Below are 6846 nucleotides of genomic sequence, written 5' to 3' on the forward strand. Positions count from 1 at the left end.
AGCATCAGCTGACGGCGGTTAGATTGCTGTGTTTCAATGGCTCCTTTCATCTCCTTTCATCTGTACTTAAGTCAAATAAGAAGAGGGAGGAAAAAGTAAAAGCTAAGAAACACGAAAGAATGACCACAACTTGCATGGATGGGTGCAAAACACACGCACTCTCACACGCACACATTCACATGGGCAAATGAAAACACACACACACTCACACGCATACATTCACATGTGCAAATGAAAAACACACATTAACACGCACACTCACACTTAAAGACACACAGACACACATACAAACACACGGAGACTAACACACACACACACACACACACACACGCAGATTCACACGCACACACACACACACACATACACACACACATGCACACGCAAGCAGGCATACACATACATTCATAGAAGCAGACATGTGCATAAATATCCACACACTCATACACACAAAAGCCGCACGTCCACAGATATGCACGCATACACAGTGGGAGGTAAACCACAAGGTGTTGACATGAAGCCAGTCAGTCACACTGAGGCCCGATTTAACCACACAGAAGGAAATGCTTAGGATGATATCCAAACCACAACACACACACACACACACACACACACACACACGCACACACACGATCCTTGCTCTGAAATGGTTGTTTTTGTTGAATCGTGCATTCTAGAAAAAATTGAGTGAGCCACAGTCTTTTTCTGACCAGCTTGTGGCTTATTTGTGTTAACAGTGGGTTAGAGTCCCCATTTAATGTCATCAAGGCATGAATCTGGGTAATGTGTTTAAAGTAGAGCAATCACCAATGGCTGTATGAAATGAAAAATATGGAATATAATTAATCTTACAGAAGTAACAGAAATTATCAACAGTCACTAAGCAGTACAGTTTTCTGTATTTTTATAAAAAGCACTTTTATTTCAAATATAGCTCTCAGTCATTCAAACAAACACACACATACATACACACACACACTCTCACACAAGCACATGCACACACACACACACACACATGCACACAGACACACACACAAACACACTTGCACACACACACACACACACACACACACACACGTGCACACACACGCGCGCCCCACGTTCACAGCGAAACAACTAAGCTAAGGTATTTTTATTTTTATTACACTGTAGATCCCTCTAGGATCTCATAAAAAACGTGCTTAACAACTGTGAAGAGACAACTTTGGGGGTTGTGTCATACGACCACACAGACACTTAACAGACTTGGGGATTTCGCCTGGACCGAACTCTGCAACGAAGGGTCCTGGGACCAAGGAATTACGAATGATGTCCTTGACCTTTCATAAGACACGAGAGACAAGCTCATGTTTAAAACTGAAGTTAGAAGTTTTTCTTCATCTCAACGCAACATTTCATGTTTTGTAAGGTGTAACCTTCACTCCATACAATGGGTTAGAACGTTTGAGACATTTGGGTCATAACCTGATGGCCTTGAAGTGCACACAAACACAGAGAATCCCCACAGACGCAGCCGACGCCTATCCGAACACGTCCGTCCGGACGGAAGAGCAAACAACACGTAAACACATCAAGAGGATTACACTCCCGAAGTCAGTGTTGTGCAAGGCCGGAGATAAACCACAGGAGAGGCGGCGGCGGGACGTTCCTCGGAGGAAAAGCTTTCATCTCGTTCCAGAGGAGTTCCCCGCTGTCCCGGCAGTCCAAAGAGCTCTCTGAACTGTGAGGTCAGTGAGAGAAGGAGAGAGGTGTGGGGGGGGGGGGGGGGGGGGGGTCTGTTAGGAAAGGTCTGGGGAACTGAGCCAGACCTGGGGCAGAGGCCAGCAGTATTTTGAAAGACGCACACACACCAACACACACGCCGGACACACACACACGCAGGCACACACGCAGGCACACACACAAACACGCACACAAGCCTGCCACAGCTGTGTGTGAACAGCCTTCCAGTGTTCTTGCCAATCCACCACAACAGCCCCCGCTAATCCTTCTGCTATCTGCTCATCAAGGGGGCCAGACCTGGGCCAGAGCTGTGTCCCCCCAGTGGTGCCGCCACATCTGCTGGAACCCCAGCGCTAGAATAACCCACCCCTCCCCCGCATCCCCCACAAGTGAAGGCCGCATTGGGGGAGGGAGAACCCCCCCCCCGTTGGAGTGAATCGATCTGTCTCGAAAACGTTCGTTTTTTTTATTTATCTGTCATCCGTTTCGTTTTGGTATCAGTTTTGTTCTCTGGAAAATGAGTGTTTAATGCACGTTGCCTGTCTTATTTTAATAGAGAATACAACTATCTCTGTGTATAAGTGTTATGAGTAAGGGTTACAGGTTCAGCTGGAAAAAGGAACCAGACTCTCTTATACAACCGTTTTGTTTTGGTAATAGTTTTGTTCTGGGGAACGGGAGGGTTTAATGCACGTTGCCTGTCATTTTAATAGAGTTAGAGCTGTAGCAGATGACCATGTAGTTGGGGTACCAAACAAAATCTCTATGTAGAAGTGGTATGAGTGAGGGTTTCAGATTCAGGGGAAAAAGCAACAAGACTCTCTTATACAATAAACGGTTTAAACCTGATACATTCTTAACTGGATTAGGTGAAAGCAGATTAACATGGCCTCCCCTGGTAAGGCAGATCAAATGAAAGCTCAAAACAAGTACTGGATTTCATATCAACTAAAGAACTGACCCATATGCACTGGTGCAGTACATGAATTGCTAATTACAGTGTTATGCTTTCAATAAGGTTATGAGTCTGTAGTCTATCTCCTGATTAAACCAAACAATAATGCCATCTCTGTGATGATCAGAGAGAATCATGAGACCGCGTTAAAGCACATCAGACCCCAATGGCAATGTATTATAACACACAAAATCCCCACATAATATACAACCAGTTTACTGCGCTTCATTTAGAGAACGTCAATGGCTCCGGGTCAGAAATGTATTCAGTTACGGTGGAAAAAGGTTCTCGATTTCCCCAGAGAAAGGGAGCGCAACTGAGGCACGCGCCGTAGAAACACTCTGTTAATGGTGGGCCTGAGGTGGATGTTATTGGAAGGGATCCGTTTCAGGGGCGACACCGGGTTCACCCAGGAAAGCATCGCAGAGGTGGAGAGTGGTCTGAGTTGCTTTGATTTGCTGTTTTTGTTGCTTTTGCTTTCTTTTTCTTTTCCAGAGACATCCTTCTGCCTCCTTTGGGATTTTCCACAAAGTCTTGCCAAAGACACCTCAATTCCAGGATCCAGGATTCCAGGCACTCAGACACGCCCACCTCCTACTCCCCCCCTAGAATAAACGAAAAACAGAAACATCTGCCAAGTGAACTTACTCTAGGAATGCGGTGCACTTACGCACGCTGCGTGGTTGCGGCGAAGGATCTGGGCCGTGGATCTGCCTGCGTGCACGCAGACATGTGCAGTGTCAGCCAAATTCTTGTTGCTTGAGTAGCAATGCCGGAGAGGGGGGTTAAATAAGTGTTGAGCTGGGTTGTCCTCACTGGACATGTATAAAGGGTGGTGTTCGCTCCGAGCATGACGACTTCATGGGAGTAATGTCTTGTTATTTGAAGAGTGTGTACAAGAGCCAGTGTAGGGTCATGTGTCGCTCTGTATTTTGTTTGCTTGGATGCAAACTAAACAGGTGTCATACAGACCGAATTGCTGGGTCTCTTACTTAATGTTAGGATTATTTATATGTGTACTCTGAATCTAAGTGTAAGCTGTTCCTTTGGTACACACGCTTTTGTATCAATCAGCGGTCGGCCTTGTTGACTCACACCGGGAGTCAAACACGGCAGGTCCACAATTCTGATTTGAATATAAGAAAAAAATTTAACAAACCCAATGCAAACCCAGATGCTAAGGACATCATTTGCCTTGGAAAGTATAAAGGAAGTTGAATCCTGTGGTGAAACTGGTCAAACTGATAAAGCAGATTACGGCAAAAGTTAATCAATAAAAATATATAAATATAACAAAGTATCACTAGTCCCAGCAGGGAAACGCAAAGGCCTCAGTTTATGAAACAGATTCACCCATTGTTTTTCTCCACAATGTAATTATGTTACAGAACAGTTCATACTGTACATATATAGGCTATGATACCCACACACACTCACACACACACACACACACACACACACACACGCACGCACGCACGCACGCACGCACGCACAAACACACACACACACACACACACACCAAAAGAAACACACACACACATACACACACACAAATCTAACAAATCCCAAAGCACATGCGATTGCACCATCAACAGGCGTAGGACTCGACCAAGACGTCATGATCTGTTCCCGGATAAAAAGTCCCTTGAAGAGCAGACGTACTCACACATGCAGCGCTCTAATAGCACGCTTCCCTATTGGCCCACGATCGGAAACCGGTATCCAGGAAGAAGGTCTGCTGGGATGAAGGGCCTGAGTTTAGCGTAGCGTTAGCCACCAGTCTGTTGTCTTGGATCAGCCAGACAAAGAGAGGCTAGGAAGAGGCTTCGCTGTGCTGTTTGCATCACGATGCTCAACACACAGCCCAGTCGGGAAGTAGCATCAGTGTTTTCTTCGTCATCGCTTACGGACCAAAGCAGTCAACTTTGCTTTGTATTTTCCGATTCAGATTCAACTTTATTGGCAGAGTACAAGTAAAGTGACAATCAAGTCACTGTACTGTGCCATGTTACTAACATGTGCCATGTTACTAACTTGTGCCATGTTAGTTTCGAGAATGTATGCATTCTTACAACTAACATGGCTTTCCTCCATGCCTCTCTTCTTCCTCACATTTTTTATTTGTGTGAGCACGTTTTCTGTTTTGAAAGTTTTGTTTTGGATTAAAGAATCCATGAAATCAATCCATTCCATCCAAATCCATCCAAATATATTTGATGACGGTTGTTGTCTTCTATGTGCTTGCTGAGATCAATAAAATAACAATTAGGTACAAAAAGTAAATGCCTTCACAATCTAAATAATGCAAAGTGCGTCATGCTTCCGCGATACTATGTGAGATACATACAGACGCTGAGACCAATGTCATCATCCCGTGCAGTTTTTGTGTTAATGAAGCATGCAAGAGGACTCCATTGGACCGCTTACGGGGAGCAGCAGGGAAAGTTTCACTCTTTACCCTTTCTATCTGGAGAAAAGCCACTGACTGGGTGCCTTATGGTCTCCGACAGACCATAATCTCCACCACAGAGTTAATGAGCTTAATGTGAACGACAAGGCATCTGAACTCAATGGGCTTGTGCAGAGAACAACACTAGTGTTTTCCTAAATGTATATGTGTGTGTGTGTGTGTGTGTGTGTGTGTGTGTGTGTGTGTGTGTGTGTGTGTCTGTGTGTGTATGTGTGTGTGTGTTTGTGTGTATGTGTGCTTGTATGAACGTGTGTGTGTGCGTGTTTGAACTTGAACTTTGATACCATCAGAAATTCCATATAAATGCCATCATCTTTTTACGACTCACCAAGAATAGTCTGCATGAAGAAAGCAGGGTCAAAAAGAGCAGTTTGACATTTTTGGTTTTGATTACAAAAAATATGTTCTTTGTGATCTCGCCCAATAATTTTATTTAATGACGATCATTGTTTTGGTGGAATTCTGCCTGAAAGTGACAGCACGCCGACCTTCCAGACAGACAGATGTCTCTGTGAATGGCTAATGGCCTTAGAACTAGGTGAAGGCAGGCCAGCAGGGTCTGACGATACATGGGTGCTGCCGCCACAAATAGCAACAGATCTCAGAGCCTGATTAGGGATAAACTGTGATCTACGTCTGTGGCGGATGGTGGGAGTCCTTCCCGGCTCACTTTCTCTCTGTGTCGAGAGAGCTACAGCCTCACACTCCATAAGCCGTTGGCTTGGATGTGGGGACTGGGTAATCGAACTGCAAAACCACCTTTTAAATTAGATTACTCAGGTCAATCTTAAAAATGTTGAGAAAAAGAACCTCTTGGCACTAATGGAATAGCATTTAACGATATGAATTCAATTCCTCACAGCAAGTATATTCTCTGTTTCTCCTATTCTAATTCCTGCCTTTATTGAGGAGATTAGGGTGTGATCAGAGAATATTGGATGTGTACGCCATAATTGAGAGTGCAGTGAATATCAAGCCATAAGGTGCTATTGTTTACCATAACTTACACTGAAGCAGTGCTCATGCATGTCCTAGTAAGTGTATGTAAGCCCTAAAACATGTAGGCACATGGATTATTGATTACACACAAACGGATGAATAATGGTCAATGTAAGATATGATGACAAATGATTGTAATATTATCCAATGCAAAAGCATCAAAGATGTTAGACATTCTATACCTTCCAACTGGGAAAAGCAACAACTCGTATGTTGATAAAATATGTTTCACAATGTCAGCCATGCCTGTTCTTATTCAGGTATTGAGGTTGTAGCTTCTTGAACATGCCACGATTAAACTGGATTAATTAATTGTTTAATGTGTCATGGCTCAAAATTGCTACCTGGAGAAGCATACTGTTCCAATAATCCAAAGGAGATTTAGACTAAATGTGTTTGTATTCTGAATTATGAACTATGGCATTTTGCAATGAAAACATCATTAGCTGTGATAACAACATTATTACGTTTGACGAAAGGCTCAAAGTCAATACTTGATTTGTTCATTTGGCTTACAACATAAACATGGAAACACGTTCTAAGGCTGGTCCAATGAGGACAAAGCCTGAAGGGAGACACAGTCACATGCTCTTCTTATCACTTACTTATGCAGCCCAGCATGCAAACACAAGCCCAGTAATTAAAGATCCAGTTAATTACAGATAATGCTTTAAGAAGACAAAGATCACGTGTTCCAGGTCTC

The sequence above is a fragment of the Pollachius pollachius genome, assembly GCF_949987615.1.
Source record: "Pollachius pollachius genome assembly, chromosome: 11".
NCBI lineage: Eukaryota > Metazoa > Chordata > Actinopteri > Gadiformes > Gadidae > Pollachius > Pollachius pollachius.